Source organism: Sus scrofa, chromosome 6 (assembly GCF_054392235.1).
Source record: "Sus scrofa isolate SSC_HxYL_T2T_F1_AM1 chromosome 6, Sscrofa_HxYL_maternal_Yorkshire_Landrace_v2.0, whole genome shotgun sequence".
Taxonomy (NCBI): domain Eukaryota; kingdom Metazoa; phylum Chordata; class Mammalia; order Artiodactyla; family Suidae; genus Sus; species Sus scrofa.
The window spans coordinates 148,866,776-148,889,502 of NC_139388.1; the positions used below are offsets into that span (position 1 = coordinate 148,866,776).

General features: G+C 40.8%; 1 protein-coding gene and 1 long non-coding RNA gene across 3 annotated transcripts in view; both read left to right on the forward strand.

Annotated features, from left to right (window-relative positions):
* WLS (Wnt ligand secretion mediator) overlaps positions 1 to 22,727 on the forward strand; it is a 129,992-nt gene that overhangs the window by 24,236 nt on the left and 83,029 nt on the right. The window lies entirely within an intron of this gene.
* LOC146402868 (uncharacterized) lies at positions 15,003 to 22,263 on the forward strand. The gene is made up of 2 exons (XR_014808022.1): positions 15,003 to 16,870; positions 17,873 to 22,263. It is a non-coding gene; the product is annotated as an uncharacterized LOC146402868 (long non-coding RNA).

Sequence of the window (22,727 nt, forward strand, 5' to 3'; positions counted from 1 at the left end):
CTTGTTACAGTATCACTGCCTTGCTTCTATGATCTAATTAGTCCGGCTATTGTGCTTAAGAAAGCAGAGCTCCATGGGGCTCCGTGGGGCACAATCCAGTCTAGTGGCTAAGAGAAAAGGAGGGGAAAAAGTTTTGGCCTAGTTTCAGTATCCACTTGAAAGGAAGGAGGGGGGTGGCGGGGGTGGGAATCTTAAGCATGGCGACGGATCGCGCGAGGAAGCGCTGGGTTACAAAGTTGATTGCTGCTCTTCCCTGCTTTTTCCCGCGTTCCCCCCTTTTCCTCTCGGTTCTCTCCCAATCAGCTCCCGGAGGGCAACGTAATCGACTTTATTAGGAACAACTGTAGAGTCGAAGAACTGCGCCCGGCGCAAACCCAGAGCCCTGTTACAGAGCTGTGGTCCTTGCATTTGTAAACGCTTTTGGCTGTCTCAGCTGGGGGCTGAGAGCTTGCATTTTGGGTCCTGACCTTTGCAACCCCCTGAATCTTGGCACCTCCACCTCACCCCTCACCGTGGCCACCAGCAGGTCCTGTCCTTGGTCGGGAGCCTGAATAAGGGTGGGTGCAGTGGGAGAAAGTCCACGTCGGGTACTGTGGGAAGTTGGAGAGGTCGGAGGGGAAAAGCGTATCCGAAAGGTGTTGCTTTTGGCCTCCTGCCCTCTCTCGAATCTCCCCTCCCCCACTTCTTAGAGCCCCGAGAGCCGGTTTGTCTGGAGCCTTGGGTCCTGCCTTGGCGCCTAGGAGGGCGGCCCCCCCGCAGCCCCCCACAGGTGACAGCTCTCCCGGAGAGACCTCCCCTGGCGTGCATCGCCGAGACCTCTCGGAGCTAAAGAGGCTTTCCGGGTAAAGAAGATGGTTTCGCGGACCTTCCACTCGAAAAACTCCCTACCTCTCTCTGTGTCTCCATCTCCATCCATCCTCCCTCACACTTGCATTCCCCTCCCCCTCGAGATTTAGGACGTCCGGGCACAAACTTCAGAGCCAACTTCACCACGGGCGCGGATGGGAGGCTTGGCTTCCTTATTTTGCGGATTTGTAAAACTTTGCGGAGTGGAGAGTCTACGGAGGGGCTTTCTGTGCGCGTCCTTTTTCCAGAGCCCGCGACGCGGGTGTCGTCGTGATTGCTGTGGTCGTGAGAGGTGCACAGGCTTGGGCACCTTGAGTCGTGTTTCTGGCGTTTTGTTTCAGACTTGGTTTTGATGGGAACAAATGAAAGGGAGTCTGGTTCTGTAAATCACTTTACCATCCAAGCTAATTGTTTAAACAAAGGAGAGTGGCTGAAGCTTCACCAAGGAGAGAAAATTCTAGAGGAGATTCTGCCTTTCTCTGTATGTATCCACAAAGCAGAAAGAGGTTCAGAGTTTTCCAAGCTCATATCCTCAATTTGGGTCAAACAGCTTAATCTTTTTATTTCTGGACACCCCCCCCCCCCCAACTCTCTCTCTCACTCTCTGTTACGAGCTTCTATTTAGCTATGTGCAATCTCCATGTTTCCCTGTATTGGATTTTTCGAGGCTCTTAATACATTCTCTACTGGGAGCTGAAGGCAGCCTTCCCTGTGCCCTCACAGTGATTATGCAGCGGTTACAATTACACCTCTTGTCTCCCTTGATGAGCAGTTGCAGTTAGATGCCATTGGATCTTGTGTGATTTCAGTGGCAGACCATAATTAAAATTTCTTGCACCTTGTGCTTTCAGAATTAAATTGGCCTATTATCCCTGTCTGACCTTCATCCTCTTTGAGGTTTTTGCACAAGCAGCGAACCATTACACATAGTTCCCTGATGTTTGTTGGTGTGTGTTTCTTTTTCTTTTTCTAAAGCTGATCTAGCCCATTATCCACTGTTGTAGATTTCTTAGGGCACTTTTAGAACTAGTATAGTTTCTGGAATCTTGGTACTGTGGAGAAGGTGCAAGAGTACTGGTGAGGGGCTGCTGCTGGACACTGGAGCTGCCATAGGGTCAGAACAGTTATATGTTCATATGGGGTTTGTTTGGAGTTAGTGGTGCCAATGGTTGTTTTTCCCAGAGAACTTTGTTAGTGATAATGCTTGATAACAATCTCAAAAAGTTAGTGATAGGTCTAGAGTCCCCTCAGTAAATGAAATGCTTTCGTTCCAACTTTCCTTGAAAAAGACAAAATTTTCTGTATCACACTTCTTGGGGCAAATTGTTGTTTTACCTTCTCTTCTTTCTCAGTTGCTAAGGCTATGGCCCCAGTTCTGGCAGGAAGGCCGAAAAGACCTTAAACATTTGAATAATGGCTTAGTCTTTGTCTCAACCAGTTCGAGTAATTTTTGTTTGTTTGTTTCTTAAATAAATCTAAGAACTTAGGTAGGCTACAAGACCCAAACATGGGAAATAAATACAAACAAAAGATAAGTCATATGTTTTTTTCACCAAACTTCCCTAAATTGGAATTGCAGGTGAAACTAAGCAACTGATGGAATTTCAATAAAGGGGGCAAGTGGAATCAGTAGCTGAAAGAGCCATGTGTAGGCTGGAAAGTCCAAGCAAAGGCCAGAAACCTCCTCCTCCACCATTCCCAGTGAGTGGTGAACTCCTGCACTGCTCAACTCCATTGATCCCTAAGAAATCGGGAGTCTGGAGTGTGCCGTGTCTTTCTAATTCATCTGCAGAGGCCAAGTGAGAAAGTGAAATCTTCACTTTGAATTGGCCTTGGTATATATAATGTTCCTGTTTGATCACTGTTGTCCTAGATGAAAAGAAACACAACAGCCTAGGAAGGGGGTGGATCTGAATGGCCAAGATCCTGATTGGAAGCACCTGAAGTACTCCACACACATATTCTCAAACCAAAAACAAACACCACCCCAAAACAGTAATGACAAATCTGCAGCCAAAGTGGCTAGGCACTTTTTCAGTTAACCAACAGGCTTGTCTCCTCATTGGTAGGTGGGTGAGTCGAAGGTCCCTCTCAGTTATAAAATTGTATGAATTTTTCAGTCCTTGGAGAGTTTTTTGTGGTATTGACTGATATTTGGCTGTAACCTTCTAGAATTGATGGGGAAAAATTTAAACACTAAGTAAAAAAGGAAGTAAGAGGGATTGGGTTTTGATTTAGTCAGCTTAAATCCTCCACTGCTCCACTCCTTCTTAGAACCAAATTTTTGGGGGGTTTGTTTGTTTTTGTGCTTATTTTGTTTGTTTTGTGCCAGGGTCTGTATCCTGCTAAACCTTTAATGGGATTTTTGCAAGAAGGCTCTGGAAAGCAATATCTTATATGGCAGAATTTGAGGTACTTAAGAATTGACTGAATTATGCCATGCTTTTATAAAAACTTTGAGCCATCATAAAATCATGCATCTGATTATTGTTTGCTTATGTGTTGAGAAGGTTTCCTTAACTTATTTTATATTTAGAACTCATTTAAAAACTTAAGAATCCCTGAAGGAAAAGAAAATATTTTTAAAGATATAGCTTAATCTTTATCCTCCTTAAAAATAAGCCTGCAGAAAATTTAAAAAATAATTTTCCTTTGATTTCACGTTTGGTGAATTTAGTTCATGGAGAAGCAGCTGCAGGGGTGGTGGAAGGGGGAGGGGAAAGAAGAGACCATGTGCCCTGAAACAAGAGTGCAGCCGACTAAAAATCGTGAACTTGATTCCCTGGCCCATTATGTGCAATTTGCTCAGCTTTAAATTAGTCATGTCTGGGGGATATAATGGTTGGAAAAGCAGGTCACTGTTCCCACCTGTTCTAAAACTGGTAAGAGTATAAAGATCAGGATTGGATGAATAGAAAATTATTGCATTTTAAGCATAGCTATAAATGAGAATGTGTCAAACTTAAATATCAACAGATTGCCCATTGTTATTTTTTTAGGAAAGATTGCTTTCTTTCAAAGGCTCACTATGTGAGCAGCCTTTTTTTTTTTTTTAATTGCTGGCGATATTATATGTATACATATATAATATACATACATGTACAGACATATATAATCAGTTTTCTTAATTTTTACATGGGATTATCTATTGCTTTTCTGAGATACGGCCCATATAATTGTGGTATTATTGTTTGCATGGGTGCTGTGGATGGTTTTGATTGGGATGCATTCATGTGAAGAGTTTTTTTTTTTTTTGCTGCTGCTGCTATCATCTATTTGAAAGTGGTAGGATTTTAAGAAATTAAATAAAATTACAGTTATGCAGAGTATATAAGGGTTTGCTTTCCAATACATTAGATTTTACGCTTATTGTGGTATTTATTATACTTTAGCATATATTAATAATGCAATACTTGTAATCCTGCAGTTTTAGGTATCTATTGAGAAAAGAACAAATGAATTGGCTTTTGGTTGATGTTAGCCTACATTTTTCTGTATTTGATTCTGCTTTTTATATTGTAAAGTTTCATATCTGACTATACCAGGTCTTCTTTCTTTATTAACTAGCAGAGTATCTAATGTGGTTTGTGGAAGTACTGTGCAACCTCAGAAATTCTTTTGTGAAAGGTGGGATTTTTTTTTTGTAATTCAAATTACATTATTTGACTTTTAAAGAACTAAACCATCAACGTGGCTATTACAACAGAAACATGCTAGTGCTAGCAATCTCTAATCATGCTTTCATCTAAGCATTTAGTACAGCCTGTCTAGCCGGCTATTGGAACTTTCCTTCTTCCTTCTCAAAGTGAGAAACATTTCCTTGAGGTAATAGTGTAGCTTTCGTAAGGTTTTCAAGTCCCCTACTTGGAACCTAGATCTAGACTCAAAGCCTCTCCTAGCTAGTTGACATTTTGTAATAATGTGGCCTTAAAATTTTCTTTTAAAGCCATGTGGACAGTGGAGAGTCTTACCTTATCTTCCTCACAGAAGAAGGTGTGAAACACCTCAAAGGTGTTTCTATGGAGATTTAGAATTTGAACTGTACAAAAGTCCTTACCTTTGAACTCATGCATGTTATATGCTTAATGTGCAAAATATTGATTAGAGCCTAATGTACACCCAGGATAGGGCTACAGTGCTGACTGGGACTTAGGAAAAAGAGGGGACTTGAAGCCCAAGTAACCTAGGAGAACCAGAGGTTCTAATGAGTCCCTTCTAATCCAAGTTTACTAGCAAAAGATTTCCTACATTTCTGACATCGTGATAGTTCTCACTCATTCGCTGGAAATTTAAGAACGCGTGAAATAGTTATGTTAATGTCATGAAATAGTTATGTTAATATTTCATCCTGACATATTAATAAGACAATATAATGTTTAACATGTGTTAAATGCACCCTATGTGCCAGACTTTATTCAATCTGATCCATGCAAAGCCTTGCTAAATCAGACTGTTGTACCCATTTTACATGTAAGTAAAATGAAGTACAGAAAAGTCTAGTCAGATTGTTCAGGATTATCCAGTTAGTTAGTGTCAAAGCTGGGATTGGATTCCAGTTAATCCAGAATTATCAACCATTAGGTGCTCCTGCCCCCACTTCCCAAAGCCTTGACCTGTAGGGCTAAATAAAAATGGTTTGAATGTAGAAAGACATGATAAGTAATACTACAAATGGAACTAATTTCTCATTTTAAATCATTGGGTAATATATTAAAGGAAAAATATCAAATATGATAAGTGAAATGGAGTCCAGCTGTGCTTAATAAAGCAGTGCCTTGCCCAGGCCAAGAGAGGACAACTTTTGAGAAATCTATATATGCCCTTCCAACCAATTTCTTACAGGTTCTAACCAGCCCCCACAAGTCTATGAATCATCCAATCGGCTGAGCAGCCAAGTTCATTAGCCATAAAATGTTTGAGTTCTGATCCCTTAAGGAGGATTACTCAATTTTATTTTCTCTAGTTAGTGGTTTTAACATAGGTATGTGGTTATATAAGTCTGGACCTTTTCAAAGGGAGAGCTGGAGAGAAGAAATCAGCTGAGGTTGGAGAGGTTTTTAGAAGATGTGGACTGGCAGTGAAGTTGAACGAAGAGCCTCTTACTGAAAGTTGAAAATGCTGTTTCCCCAAAGGATAATTTTTGTTTATATACACACGCATGCATAATACTGAGGGCATTTCAAACCAGAGGCTTCCATGCTGACACCACAAATAGGTATATTTTGTTTTCTGGAAAGAATGTTGACAAATTTTCTTTTTTGAAAAATTTACTGCCCTCAGTTTTTATAGAAACTAAGAGATGATGAGAGATAGCATCAAGATCTTAAGTGATCATGTGTGTTTCATTTAGGTCTTGTATTTTCTCCAAAAATGTGGTAACGGTGGCCAAATAGGTGTGCCACATATGGGTGGGTCCCCGAGAAAGTGCCCGGATGAGAATGGGGATGGGAGTAGGGAGGAGCAGCTTGCGGCATTGAAGTTCTCAAACTTGATGATGAAATGCTTTGCAGTTAACCTTTTCATAATAAGGCTAATCTAAAAGGATTGACAAATTATAGAAAAGAGCAACTCATGTTTTAGAATACAAAAATCCAAAGGTTCTTCGCCTTTAAGCACTACCTGTCCCTCCCCCCATCCCTACCCCGACCATGTTCCACCCATAATTAAATTTTGTAGAGGAGCAAAAGCAATAATCAGAGTGTCATCTGACCAGTAGTGAGGGATTTGGATAATTACAATTTGTTGCTTTTTTTGAAGATTTATTGGGTGACTATGGAAAACATTTTACATGTATTGATTCATTTAATGAACATAACGACCTAGAGGAGCAGGTATTTTTGCCAGTTTTCAGATGAATGTGAGGCTCACTTAAGGAATTTTTTGGAGTTAACCAAAGTAGTAAGTAAGAGGGCTGGCATTCAAGCCCATGATTCTGAACTGAATCAAGCCATGCCCTTAAATCTAATGCCACCCTCTTCCTATTGTTCCTTCAATTTCTATGGGAAACAAAGAGCCAAGTTTGATGAAATTGATTCTACATATATTCAATAGAAGGTAAAAGGTCAGTCTCACTAATTTTCTGCTTCAACCCCTTTCCCAAACCCCCTTTCCCAAACCACATACTCCCTTGACTGCCTGGGTACTATTCATTGACCTAGTTACTTCCTATACAAATAATCCAGATTCCTAATATATATTAATATCTCTTTTACCAGCCATTCTAAGCGTTGGCCAATGCTTGCAGACCATGTTGGCGAGGGATGAACCTGAGGAAATTACACCCTAGCTCCCCCCCAAAAGAAATTACACACAGCAAAGTGTGCCTGAAAGTTGAAATTGAAAACTTGTTGAAATAACTCACCTCCTGAATGCCACCTAGACTCAGCATACACAATAGGTCCCGAATATAGCTATTTTAAATATTGTATATACAAGAGAGGGGAATGTGGGTGTGGAAAAGGGAGATGGGAATAGAATATGGTTCAGGAAAGAAAAATTAAGGCCTTTGTAAACATATGAGAACATCTCTTTGGGATGTGCCTGGATGTCCAAAATCTACTTCTGATGCCACCTACTCTTCCCAAAGTGAGCTAGTGTTTCTATCTACTATGCCTGTTTAATTCTGGGTCTTCAAGTGCAATTTTCTGCTCCCTTTTTTTCCTTCCTGCTCCATTCTTTTAATATGCCCTGGTGAAGGGCATTCTTACTTCACTGACCCACAGGAATTAAAGGACCTTCTTAATCTTCTAGTTAATTCCCTGGGTGAATTCAGAGGCTTTATCCACAAATACATGTTTCCAAGAAAGCACAGGTAATTGAGAGAAGAGGCCAACTTACCACATTTGTTTTGGCAAGGCATTATGATTTTTCATTATGAAGAAGGTCAGTAAATGATAGTTTTTTTTTTTTTTTTTCCTTCAAGCTCCAGATTAATAATGTTAAGCCAATGAGTGCTGGTTGGGAGCCAGTTAACTGATGCTTTTAGTTTGGGGATGACCCCTTCCATAGAAGGGGGGAGGAGGGAGAAAGAGAGAGGGTCTGGTCTCAAGGCAGCATCATGTAGTGGAGAGGAACTTGGCTGTAACTCTACAGATGATCTGTGGTCTCCATGACCTCTAATCAGCCAAAGCTCCTTGGCTCCTGCCCTCGTCTGTGATGTGGGACAGAGGCCTCCTGTTTCACAGACGATTGTGGTGAGAAATCCACTGTTGTGAGGATAAGGTACCCTTTGGGTTTCCTCTTGGACCAGGTCCACCAGAGATGTGATTCCCAAAGGACTTTTTATTGAAACCATCCACTTAACCCTATATCTGTGTCCTAATTTTCCTTCTCTGTACCTCACTGCTCTTAGATCTGGAGGAACTTAGCCTTGATGTTGTTTATTTTCTATTCTTTTTCTTCTTTGAGTCACTACCATTTTGTCAAACACCTCCAGATTCATGGATCTATTTCGGAGAGGGAAGGGAAAAGACCCAGTGTGTTACTCATTTTGGGTTTTTACATGCACCGAGGTCAGCCTGCTTTCTTTTTGTTTTGTTTTGTTTTTTATTGTTGTTGTTGTTGTCTTTTTTTTTTTTTTTGTCTTTTTGCTATTTCTTTGGGCCACTCCTGCGGCATGTGGAGGTTCCCAGGCTAGGGGTCGAATCGGAGCTGTAGCCACTGGCCTACGCCAGAGCCACAGCAACGCGGGATCTGAGCCGCGTCTGCGACCTACACCACAGCTTACAGCAATGCCAGATCCTTAACCCACTGAGCAAGGGCAGGGACCGAACCCGCAACCTCATGGTTCCTAGTCGGATTCGTTAACCACTGCACCACGACAGGAACTCCTCAGCCTGCTTTCTAACATGAATTCCCATTATAATCAAATGTCTCATAATGAACCTTCCCCAAATGGTAGATATGAATATTGCTGCAGATAACTAGCAAATAAGAACATGAGTCTAAATCATTGCCCTCAAGCATGCACAGTTTTACTCCAGGTCTATTACTTTTTCTCTGTAGACAATTTTAATAGAGTTGGGTTATGCCATTTTCTAAGTCTGCAACAGTGGGAATGGTTTGCCACAGAAACTCCCTGGCATCAGAGAGGTGTAGGCATGTGGTAGGTAACATGAGGACACAGGAAGAGAAAGGGAGCATGCCCAGGATTCTGGGGGTCTCTGGATATAGGCAAATCATCACACACCTGGTAGCACCCCCCCTCCTCCCCACCGCAGTCACACCACTACATTATAAGCTGGGGTATGTTAATTGATTCTACTCTAGAGCTGTGTGATCTTATCATTTGCCAGATGTGCAGCTTTCTGGGTCTCCTGTGTCTGTCTGCTTTGGTGGTGGTTGGCCTGACTGGAAGCTATGGCGCTTGTTGCTATTAAATTGTAAAGATGAAAGACCATCTTGTCCTACCTCCGTTGAAGAGGAATCAGAGTCCTAAGAAAGAGAAGGGGCTTTGTTTATACAATAAGAGGCAGAACCTTGGTTTCAGCTCAGGTTCTAATGCCTCTTGAATTTCAGCACGAAGACCATCCGATTTCTGTCTGAGGCCATAGAGTTAATCTGCAGAAATTCCCAACTTGAGGTTCTTGTAGCTCTCTTGACTTTTCTGTTATTCGAAAATAAAATAGCAATAACTTGGCTGTCTCCTGCTTGCCTTTGTGAACTTAATGTTCTTAGCTAATTTTCATAAAGCAATAGGGTTATATAGAATGTTAAGCTGTTCTATGTGGATTTTAAAGAACATCACATAATTTTAAAAAAGCAAAAAACTAAATTTCTTCCTTGCTTACTGAGAGTGTGGGACATACCCTTTTTCCTGCTTGAGAAAACGTAATTTAAAATTTAAAAAAAAACCCAAACTCATGCATTATGAGACATCCTTACTAATCCAGCTGAAGCGCCATCCTCATGTTTAGTTTTAAGACTTCATCAGTCTGATGATTCTTTGTTTAAAATTGTGACTAACTTTTGTGCTTTCAGGGGATGTTTGTGGCAGGCATAATTCTGAAGTTATGTTGAGTTTAAGGGAAGCGACATGCTCAATATTTTTGGGGGGGCGTCTATTTTGTATACAAAAGAAACGACAAAATTGGTCATCCTTTGTCTCTGTCATTTCTTCACTCTGAAGCTAATTGCAAGTAGAAAATTCACTAAAATAGGGCTTAAAATGTTGAAGGCCTTGTGCCGTTGTTACTGATGAGCATATTTTTACGATTTTAGAGGTGCAAGTAAATTCTTCCTCTTTTTTTTTTGTTGAAACTAAGAGTCACAAAGCACTGTTTTTCTGCATCCTCTGCTTTAGCTGTAACGAATATATATTTTTAAAATTCTCTGTTTAACATGTTTGATTTTATGTGATCACAGCCAAAGGATTGGGTTCCATATTTTTGAAACCCAGCCCTCTCTGAAGGCAGATCAAGGTCTTTTTTCTGTTTCTTTTACCCTGGGTTTTTATATATTTTCTCTGCTGTCATTTAGGTTGTAACTCACCTGAGAACGGAATGCCTGAAATGTAGAAAATACTTGTCCCCACATTCTTTGCTCTGCTCTGTTAAGCTAGTTCTGGCTTGTGTGAAATGGGCTCTGACTTTAGCCTCTGCGTGCCTGGGCTGAGGCAAGTTGTAGATAAGATTTTTACTGAGGTTTTGGAAAGATCGTGCCAGGGTTTTGCTGTCATTTAAAGAACATAACGTGCACTTGAAAGGGACCAGCTTCTTCAGAATTGTGAGGTAGGGTTAGGTAGGGTGGGGAGGGGCTTGTCTGTGACAGGCAATCCCAGGGCCTTAGATATCCTTTCAGTCATCCTTGCTCCTTATTTTACAGCATTTGCAGGTTCATGAGTGCGTTGGTGTTAAATTCTTGGCAGGTACCATTCTTTGAACATGTCCCAACAGCACAGAGTTTTGCTCTATGAGAACATAGAATTTCTGGGTAACAGTTTGATGAAAGAGAAAGAAACAGGATAATTTGTAGACACCCCAGATTTTTAAACTAACGTAGACTAAGGTCACCTTTCAATTAGTTTTTTTTTTTTTTTTTTCCTTTAATAGCTGTCAGATTTCTTCCATGCCCCTCTCCCCTACCCTACTCACCTGTTAAGAGAGAGAGAGAACATATGGCTTGGGAGAGGGATGAGAAGTAGGCTTGGGATTTGAACAAAGTCAGCACTAGTATATATTTGAAAGGATCACATTGCTAGGTCAGGACTGACATAAATTTGTCCAGGAAAGCTGTACCTCGCTTTCAAGTAACTCTCCCAGCCAAGCAGCACTCACTGCTACAGAAATTTAGAAAGTTCCCTTTAATGACTTGGGCTTCTTATAAGATTCCTAGAAAGGGTCATAAGACAAAACAACATGGTGTTGGCTTAAGGTTTTCCATGTTTCTGTTCAATGATAAACTTACTGATCATTCCATTCAAAATGATCACATTTCTTGGAAGTTGCCATCCTGGCTCAGCCATAAGGAACCTGACTAGTATCCATGAGGACGCTGGTTGGATCTCTGGCCTTCTCAGTGGGTTAAGGATCTGGTGTTGCCTTGAGCTGTGGTGTAGGTGTCAGACTCAGCTCAGATCCCCTAGTGCTGTGGCTGTGGCGTAGGCTGGCAGCTACAGTTCCAGTGGGACCCTGAGCCTGGGAACCTCCCTAAGCTGCACGTGCAGCTCTAAAAAGACAAAAAAAAAACAAAAAAAACACGTAGATTTCTAACCAATGGCCTGTGGTTTAGGTCTGATCTGGTTTGTTATCAAACTTGGGCAAATCATTTTCATTCTATGAGACTCAGTTTCCTCATCTAAAAATCTCACTAGAGGTCGTAAGTTTAAATGAGAGAACCTAAGCTACCTGTGCATATGTGTTAAATCAATCTGTGTGATAGCCATTCCCCTGATTTAGAAGTCATGGCTAATTAACTTTTTAAGGATTTTGTTTTTTTGAGTCATCCCATGTCTAGTTAGGCTCATGGTGGCTTATTTCTGCCTCTTAGTGGATTACATAAAATTCAAAACTTAGCAACCCTGCTTGATAGCCTTCCCGTTAAGTTTAAACCACACAAGAGTCATTCAAGAAGCATGTCGTCCACACATTAGGTGAATTAGAGCAATTAACTCACTTTTTGACCCAGTTAGTGATAGTTTTCACCAAGGTTTAATTTGAATCTTAAATTTTTTGCCTTTTAAAATGCTTGTCAGTCGTCACAGCTCATAAAAAGCATAGATGAGCTAAGGTAGCATGACTTTTAAATGAATATCACTTAATACATGGAAGAGAGAGATTCCATCCATACTAGCTGCATAGCAAATCCCAATTGTCCTTCTGTTTTACATTATAAAATTAAAATCATCATCCATTGGGAAAAGTTTTGCTTCCAGACATAACATAAATGACAAAGACCTTTGAAAGTCAAGCTTCCAGGAAAAAAGCGATCTTTTTCTTATAAAATATTAACTAATTCTGAAGCTTTAGCTAGAATTATCATGCTGTATTATAAGGAATCATAAAGAAAAAAAATATAATCCCTCTAAGACTATTAACTACATAAGAGCAAGGATGGGGTAGTGCAGTATAGGTGGTCAGTAATACTTTTTGAAGAAATAGATAAGTGCCTTGCATTTTGGACCTATTGCAGAGGTAGCTAAAATGCTTCAACTTTAAGGTCTGCCCTAAAATTCCTAACACTCATTTGGGCTATTCTTTTATCATTTAAATTAGTGGAGGTTTTTTGTTATTCACTTGAACTTAAAGAATTATGTCACCTTCATGGTTTATATGCTCAGACCTTTTCTTGTTGTATTGTAGACACTAAGGCCCAAAGAAGTCATAATGAGAGAATAAGATTTGAACCAAGTTTCCTGCCCACCCAGGGAATGAGAGTGTTTCATTACCTGTGCCTACTGTTATACACTGATTACTGCTAAGTCTGATCTTTGTGTTTGGTCTTTATTTGACCATAAAGGCAGAGAATTGATTGTCACTGGTTATCCGTACTGGCTGATAAAGGTTGATGGGAAAAAGAGAACAGGCACAAGCATCAAAATGTTGAATCTTCAAGTTCCCGTTGTGGCTCAGTGGTTAATGAATCTGACTAGGAACCATGAGGTTGTGAGTTTGATCCCTGGCCTTGCTCAGTGGGTTAAGGATCTAGTGTTGCCGTGAGCTGTGGTGTAGGTTGCAGACATGGCTCGGATCCTGGCGTTGCTGTGGCTCTGGCATAGGCTGGTGGCTATAGCTTTGATTCAACCCCTAGCCTGGGAACCTCCATATGCCACGGGAGTGGCCCTAGAAAAGGCAAAAGGAAAGAAAAAAAAAAAGAAAAAAAAATGTTGAATCTTTGGATGGGAATGTTGAACCGTAATGGAATTTTGTGATTTATTATCTTTAAGAAGTAAGTGCGTTTATTCTGCTCCATGAGGGTGTTTTTTAGGGACTTCTTTAAGAAACCACATAATGTGCTAATTTTCTATAAACTTTTAAAGATGGAAATTCATCTTCCAAAATTTCCCTTCTAAGAATTTTGCAGATGTGTTTATGGTTTCTTCTTAGAGATCTGTAATGAACTTATGATGTCAGCTTTTATAACTGCCCTTGACAAGAAAGCCTAAGACATTCAAATAACCACCTCTGCATTCCATTGTGTTCAGCTTGTAGATCCGGTGGGTGGGAATGAATTCATCCACACATTCTTCCAGGTTCCTGCACAGAACTGAAACGTGCTGTGCTGAATATGTGCCTACAGGCAAAGAGGAACCTGGACCTGTTGATTTTCAGTGGAGCCAGGTGGAGATGTGGGAACAGAGATTTAAGAAGCAGATATAAGCTGAAAGGGAAGGAAACAGAATCCAAGGAGAAGCCAAGCAGAAACCACCCAAAAGCTGGATGTGGACTTCTCTTATCCAGACCTTCCGGCTAGAGGTGGGTGTATTGGGGAAGGGACATAGAGCCCCACCTTAAGGGTCAGGAGAGAGGGAGTGGTGGTGATGGAGAGAAAAGAGACTTGAAAGGGCGACGGGAGTTCCTCATCTGGGTCATCACGTCATCATGTAGGCTTTCCTCTAAAATAATAATGTTTGTGTGTGTGTGTGCTATAAACCCATTCACTGCTCTAAAGGCTAGGTAGAACCACAGTGGAAATGGGAGTTTGCTATTTTCAATGTAAGCAAGAGCATTGGGCTCAGGACTGGATGGAAATCCTGACTGTACACCTTGTTGACTATGTGGCCTTGAACAAACAAATTATTTAACCTCAGAGCCACAATTTCCTCATCTATCTCTTGGGTAAAAGGGGATGTGTAGTGCTTGTCTTGTGACATTGCTGCGATAATTAAATGAAATAATCTGTGAAATGATAACTCTGTGTAGAGTAACTTGCAAATAGTGAACACATAGGATGTGGTATGTGCCTTTTTATTATTAGTCTTATTCTTTCAACCCAAGAATGAGTTCCCAGTGTTAAATCCCTTAGCGTCCTTTGGAAAACTGACATAAAAGGCTTTATGCCTGCTCTGAACCTGAATACACTGGTTCAGAGAGATATAGATGGTTCTAGAGTTGGGTTTAGGTTGTTTGTGTGAAATTAAAATCTAGTGACGAGAAACATGCGTTTTTGCCCCCCCCCCCCAATTTTATTTGTTTTTCAACAGGAATGCAGTGATGTTAGAGCAATTAAAAACAAAGGGAAAAAAAGAATCCTCCAAAAATCCACCATTTTAATATAATTCTGTGTTAACTTTTTATTCTTTCACCCTTCTGTGACTATTTCTAATTTCATATAAAAGAAATGTAAAAGCCTGGTTAGCAGAAGCTTTATTGTTTATGCCTCTACCAAATATACGTTTACTTGGCAAATTTCGCAGTCAGTTCCTCCGCTTCTCCTTCTAAAACTCTTGTCTAATACTTAACTCAAGATTGCTTGTTGAACCATTGAACCATGGGAAATTCATTTTCAAAATCAGCTTAATTGCTGTGAGACTTTTAATTTGTTCTGGATGATGGTGCTAATGTCTGGGAACTGGGACCGAAGCCCTCCAAAGTTGTTAATTCAATCAGCTGCTGTGCCCTTGCCATGCCTAACGAAGGGGGGAACATCCAGACCCCTCTCACAAAGAGGCTGGGTCCCTCCTGACCACCTCTTCAAAGATGAATAAGAGGGGCCCCACAGTTAGGTCGAACACTTGGGGCAAATTACCAAGGTGTCAGTTCACATTATCCAAAGCCCTGGGTTGTGCTTCCCCAAATAATTATTCAGCAGGTTTTATGTAGGACCCCAGAGTTTTAAGGCATAGTTTTTGTGTGCATGTGTTCACACCTGCTAATCTGCAAAATTCTTTAATCACACTGAGGTTCTGTTTGGCTCTGTTAGAATCTGTAAGATCATAAACATCACCCCCAGACTATTGATATTCCTGTTAACCAGTGAAGTTTTCCATGGCGAGACTGGTGAAAGCTTGCTCTGTCCTCATGATAAATTAGCTTGTTTATTCCTCTTCTGCTTATTTCTATCCTGCTGTTGGTTAGTGTAATGAAGCAGAAGTCCATTGTGTGTGTTCATTGGGTAGCGATCCTCTGGCACCAAAGGGGGTAATTGAGTAGAAAGGCAGAATGCTGTTGGTGCATGGGAGAAGTTAACACCACATGAGGTCACCAAGCTTCAAGCTTTAATCAATGTGGACACAATGCAATTGAGATTTTGAAAAGGGTTTGTTTATAGTGTGAGCATAAGGGTCAGTAGTTAATTTGAAATGCTGTAGGTGTGTTTTCCTTGAACCAAGAAGGTACAGAGCATGTGTCATAGAGGATTGTAAATATCCTCAAGGGAGGGATGTAATTGGGGTGGAGGTTTAAAAAGAAGGGCACTTAAGAACTTCAGTGTACTTATTATTGACCCATCCATGTTTCATTTAACTTTTAGCATTCTTCAAAATGGGAAAGAGAGTGTAGAAAAACTCTATATAAAGTCCACAGTATAGAGACAGAGCCCTACTAAGAAACAACTTTTTTTTTTAAAACAGTGTTTTTCCTTTGGGAAAATATTTGGAGCGCTGTAAAATATTGCTAATGGTAGGACTGGGTACTAATTCTCAAAGAATTCTCACTCTCAAAAGTTTATGTCTTTTAGGGTTTTTAATTGCTGTGGCTTGAGTGAGATAATATGAAAACCCTTAACCTCTATATTCATTTATGCCACTGCCTTTTTCCGTTTCAGCCTCCAGTCTTAACCAGTCATGTCTGCCTGCTTTTTGGATTATCCTTGAGGTTTCTCCCTGTTATTTAATCACCTAACTTTCAATAGCTAGAAACACCACACTTTTAAAAGCATTCTTGCAGTTTGGAAGTAGAGAGGGCCCTTGTCCTTTCATTGCAAGGAAATTTTGTAGGCCAACATCTGGTGTTTAGAAGTGACTATGCAAAAAGAAGTTGAAGACTATGGTAGAGCCAAAAACTAGACAGAGACTCAGAGATGCTTTGAGGAGTATTTGTTTTACCTAGGTAATGAAATCATACTCCTAATACCTCACATTTGTATGGTGCATTTATCCTTCTTCAGAGCATTTTCATAGAAATTATCTCATTTGATTTGACCAACAATACTCTAAGGCAGGTCGGTCCACCGGGAATATTCACATTTTAAAGTTATGGAAACTGAAATGGAGAAGAGCTGTGTTTGTGGTTAGTTTTGTTTGAGAAGGGTTGATTTGGTGAGATTCATTTGTGGTGGAATTACACTGAGAATTTGAAGATTTGTTGATGCAAGATGATTGGCTGAACAACAAGAAAAAAGCTTAGTTTTTTTTTTTTTTAATATAGAGAATTGTTTCTTGTAGAAGTCATTGTATATTAACCAAACATTACTTTTTGCGCCATCTTCTAGGACAAGTACATGCTGTCTGTGATCCATTGTCTGTAATTTCGCCACGTAACACTCAGCGGCTCCCTTAAAGAATTGTTAAACAAATAGGTTTAAAAATATTTCTTTGGGAGTTCCTGCCATGGCTCAGTGGTTAATGAATCCGACTAGGAACCATGAGGTTGCGGGTTTGATCCCTGGTCTCGCTCAGTGGATTAAGGATCCGGCGTTGCTGTGAGCTGTTGTGTAGGTTGCAGATGTGGCTCAGATCCTTTGTTGCTGTGTCTCTGGTCTAGGCTGGCAGCTCCAACTGGACCCCTAGCCTGGGAACATCCACATGTCGTGGGTTCAGCCCTAGAAAAGACGGAAAGACAAAATAAATAAATAAATAAAAATTTAAAAATGTTTCTTTGAAGGAACAAAAAATTTTAGCCTGTTTGAGGGTGTCCGGATGTTTTGATCTTTCCCTGAGCAGAATCTGCATCTTTAGAACCCCATGGTAAATCTTAAGGAAGGAGCGAGGGCGCACCCAGGAGACCTAGTCTTAGCTAGTAGGTGATGCTGTGGTATGGTCACGCACTGCAGTGACACTTCCATGGTGTGCCTTTCTCCCTTGTGTAAGTCATGCTGGCGAATATGCAGTAAAAGGCCATTTTTGGTGTTGGTATGTTAGCCCATGGAATGGATGACCATAATTAAATTACCTAATCTCTTGTTGGCCTTTGATGTTAGTTCCAGGTTGGGGGCTAAATAATGGCAATACTGGGAAAACCTCTCTTGTAGTTAAATGTTTATTCATACCCTTAATTATTTTCTTAACGATTTTGCCTCTGTAAATTTATCTTAGGTAAAAATCATGCTTGTTTTTAAAGGCTTTGATAATAATTGCCAGCTCACCCTTTCGAGATCAATGATAACCACCCATATATATACCTCATAGGCCAAGCCTGGGAGTGTCCATATCCCTGCATCTTGGCCAGTACTGGGCATTATTTATTTATTTATTTATTTGGTCTTTTTTTGCCTTTTAGGGCCACACCCATGGCATATGGAGGTTCCCAGGCTAGGGGTCCAATTGGAGCTGTAGCCACCAGCCTATGCCACAGCAACGTGGAATCTGAGCTGCGTCTGTGACCTATACCATAGCTCATGGCAACACTGGATCCTTAACCCACTGAGTGAGACCAGGGATCAAACCCATGGCCTCATGGATGCTGGTCAGGTTCGGTAACCGTTGAGCCACAACAGGAACTCCATTATTTTTATTTTAAAAAGTGTTGCCAAAATGGTAAGAGTTTCTTTTTCTTTTAATTTACATTTCTCTGATTCCTAGTGAGAGTGAACCTATTTTCGTATGCTTATTAGCTATTTGCACTCTTTTATGACTTGCCTGGTTGTTTCCTTCGGTCTGCTATTTTCAAAGTTGATCATCCTTGTAGTACGATGTCTTAGAGGTTAGGGAAAAAGGGAAGACTGAGCTGGGAGGATGGTTCAGCCTAGTTCTTTTGATAGCAAGACCTTGCATTTCCTCTGTGGAACCCCCTCTACTCTCAGTCCAAGCAGTTTAAGAGCATCATCATCTCTGACTCCAGGGATGGGCATGTAACCAAGCCACAGGGGACACATGGCTCAATTTAGTCGAATCAGAATGAACTCTGAGACTGTGGAAGCTACCAGGAAGAGATGTCCTCTTTTTTTATTACTGAACTCGAAGCTAGATAATATCAGCCTGCAACTGCTGGAGCCCTTCCAATGAAGCCCGAAAATGAAGCTAGTAAACTATAAGGTAGAATTCAGTGACTGTAAAAAAATGAGATCTGTTGATATAATTTGTTCTCAAAATAACCACTATCTACAGACCACACTGTCTTTGGACATTTTTCATCTTCATTATGAATTGATTAATTTAATTTTTGCTCAGGCAGCTTTGAGCAGGGTTCCTTTCTTTTTCAACCAAAAGACTCCATAAGGATGTACTTACTATGCCTTTGGTTTAAAGATAGGTTGATGGAGACCACTACTGTGTTGTAGAAGATATATATGGAAAGTTTGCTTATGTTTGGTGGAATAGGTCTTTGGTAACATGATTTTTATTTAAAAAATAAAATCAGGTATAGAACCAACCGAGCTCTTCCAACTAGAACAGTAGTTGAGATGGGTGTGTGTGTGTGTGTGTGTGTGTGTGTGTGTGTTTTGTACCACTGTTGGAGCACCAACTGGTTGGTGGAGATCATTAGTGACAATTTTTGGAACTTTGCCAGGTGCTTGGCTTTGAAGCAAAGCTCATTGCAACATGCACTCCTGCTGAGCTGGATGTCTGTGTGAAGTGGATGGCAACAGGATGTCCCAGCAGCTAATACAAAGTTCTTGAAGCACAGGAGAAGCTTTAACGACTGCCCAAGCAGACTGATACTTGGGGGGACAGGTGGGAAACTTGAGTAGGCATTCTGATGACTGGAGGTTTCTTTGGAGCACTCAGGAATCTGTGAGGCAGAACAAAGAATGAGCTGGCACATGTCACTACAGTCCCTGAACTGGGTTGGCCATGGGCTACAGAAGGAATGCACGTAGGGCTCTTGCCTTTGGGCAACTTAGATTTGATCAGAAATATAATTTGGTAAAATAAGATGGTTTGTTGTTAAGTCCACATTTGGATGAAGTAGACTAAGTGTTCTAAGCATGTTTTTAGATCAGATAAAAAGTTTTTTTTTTTTTTTTTTTTTTAAGAATTAGGGCCTTTGAGGTGCAAGTGGTCATTGGAAGCACAGTTTGATATACATAATTTAAGACAAGATTCACGTCACTCAGGGAACAGAATTAAGAAGAAGCTTAATAGAAAAACTATGAGCAAAGTATCAAGAGATCTGGCTCTAGACTCATTTGCCTCCTTAGACATATTACTCAATCCCTCTTGTTTCTTCTTGCTTTTGATTATTTGCTCAGTGGACCTGGTAATGCTTTCCCTTGGCAGATAAAAACAGAGGCATATCTTTCTTAAAGCTAAATACATTGGCCTTTTCCACCCATTTCTTTTTGTTAAAGGTGCTAAAGTAAATCCTCAGAGTCTTTAGGTTACCTGCAGACTGGAAATTTGTTTAGATGGTGATTAAGGTATATCTCAGCACTTTGCTAAATTCTGGGGAACTGAGGCACAGAATATGATAATCTGCTCATCTGTCGTGTTATGGAAAGAAAGCACTGGATGTGAAGTTAACCAGTTGAGATCTCAGAGGACCTCCTACTCACCAGCTATGGGACTAGATTTGCTTTTTGTATCTTGTCTGTACCCCAACCTGGAGCTGCAAATCTGTAAATAAGAAGATGCGAATGAAGGCTCTTATCTTTTGTAATGTACCAAAGACAGTAAGATGGCACTGCTTTAGCTGAGTAGACAGACAGGACATATATAAAAGTATCATTAATAAAACAGCAGGATGTGGTTTAAAAAATTAGGTAATATGAATTGAGTATTTACTCTGTGTTAAGCAATGTGCTAAGTGTTTTATATACAGTATCTTGGCCCACTAACATGGTTGAACTAGAACTTAAATCTTTGTCTCACTTGCGGTTTTCATGTTTAAAGGTCTGGAGAGACTGAAGGATCCTTAAAGCACTGGTTTGGGTTTCTTTAACTTATTAATTGCATTTTCTTTAAAAAACATATGTTCCAAAAGCAGGGGAGTTTTGGCAGAAAAAAACCTGGGGTTGGGCTGTGAATTGACCAGAAGGTTTTACAAAATACCCATCAGGACAGGCATTGTGTTCTACATTGTGGGCAAATCCGTTCAGCCTAAGGCCTTGGGTCTGTATTTCCCTTTGTGAGCTCTTTTGCTGAATGTCCCATCATCCTTTGTGAGATGAGGTCCTGTTCATCCTGTCTGCTTTCATGACATAAATGTTTTAGGAACTCTCCACAGACTGGCTGGATTGTCTCTTTGGGCTATGAACAGATTGTGTGGGTGATGAGACAAGTAGGAAAAGACTCAGCAGTCAGAAAAGGGGGGTGGAAAGCTCTTTCTCTGGCTCTTAGAATGGAGCTTGGACACAAAGGGAACTTCGTTAATCATGTCTCCTTTGTAATCAGAATGGTGGAAGCATTTTTTTAAACCACTATTATTTTGTCCTCTGTCTCGTCTGAGTGAAACCAATTGTTAATAGCTAATCGAGGGGTTAAAAATTTCCCAGACATGGCCAGGCAGAATCAACTTGGCTTGATAAAGTAGTGGGTCGATTCTGGCTGGAAAATCAAGTCAAGTGTGGTGACAGGCTTCTTGCGGACGTGGTGCCATTCTGGTAGGATACCCTTGTCCATGTAGACCCTTGTCTATAGGGTGGCATCTTTGTGCTTAGTTGATGAAAATTTCATGTGAGTGTGAGAAATGGAGCAGAGATAGGCAAGACTTGGGGATTTTGGTGAGTTGAAATTCACTCACTCTGTAGTACCTAGTCCCTAAAACAAGCACTGAATGGACAACTCCAAGCATCTCCATTACTGAGCAACTTGGACAACTTGTTTCATCTTTTTATACTTGCTTTCTTAGAAATCAAATCTTTGGTAGCCACCTAAAGGATGCCAAATAGTGAGACTATAAATACTTGGTCCTGGAGATGAAGAGATAGGGAAAATTTTCTTTTGTCTTTTGTTGTTGTTGTTGTTGTTGTTGTTGTTGCTATTTCTTGGGCCGCTCCCGCGGCATATGGAGGTTCCCAGACTAGGGGTTGAATCGGAGCTGTAGCCACCGGCCTACGCCAGAGCCACAGCAACGCGGGATCCGAGCCGCGACTGCAACCTACACCACAGCTCACGGCAACGCCGGATCGTTAACCCACTGAGCAAGGGCAGGGATCGAACCCGCAACCTCATGGTTCCTAGTCGGATTCGTTAACCACTGCGCCACGACGGGAACTCCAAAATTTTCTTAATGTATTATATTTAATATGGTAAGATGAATCAGTATAGTTTTTTTTTTTTTTTGAAAACCTATTATTATTTTATCACCTCCTCTCTTTTACAAGGGAGGTTGTGTGCCTTAGTTGAAGTTGGCTTTGTAACAATTTTATTTTCCAAGCAATGTCAAGGAAATTTACAACCAGGTTGGTTTTCCAAGAGGAAAGTTTGAAGTTAGCTCTATTCTATCCATTCCCTAAATCTAGGGTTAAGTTGTTTTGTAAGAATTGTTGGTTGAGGGCAAATCAAGGATTGTGAAACCAAAGGCAATATTAGCATTTAGAAGAAAGCTAATTATTCGAGCTATCCTCTACCTGGATATTTGTCTGCTTCCTTTAAAAATTGAATGGATTTTTTTTTTTGGTCTTTTCTGTCCTTTTAGGGCCACACCCATGGCATATGGAAGTTCCCAGGCTAGGGGTTGAATCGGAGTTGTAGCCACTGGCCTACACCAGAGCCAAAGCAATAGATCCTTAACCCACTGAGCGAGGCCAGGGATCAAACTCGCAACTTCACGGTTCCTAGTCGGATTCGTTTACACTGAGCCATTATGGGAACTCCTGAATGGATTTTTGAAGGCAGGTAGTGATAAGTGGCTTTACATTCCAAGAAAGAAGACATCAAAATGTTTTAGGGTTGGAAGAAGAAAGAACTGCTTGATTCTTGGTCCCCCCCCCCCCTTTTTAAAAAAACAAACAAACAAAAAAACCCTGACTACCCTATCCCTTGGTCATCTATTCAAAACAGAAAACAGGAAAAAAAAAAAAAAAATTCCCACAAAGTGTCCTCTCTTGATCTGGTTTCACCTAAATGATATTTTCTTCCAGGCAAGATTGGAGTTTGCCTCTTATATTCTGGCCACCACCTACTGCTCTTTGCCCAGTGGCGACCCCCACATTGCCCACCTTCTATTTGTCTGTTTTCACCAGGAATCCACAATTTCCCAATTCTTTAAAGAAACAGATCCTTGTTTTGTAAGGGCTCTGGGAATTTGTGCAGTCTAACCTTACCCACATTGGGGTCTCCCTAGCAGAGATGACCGCTCCCTGCTGGCACTTTTCCATTTTTAGCGACAGCTCTTTAAGCGACA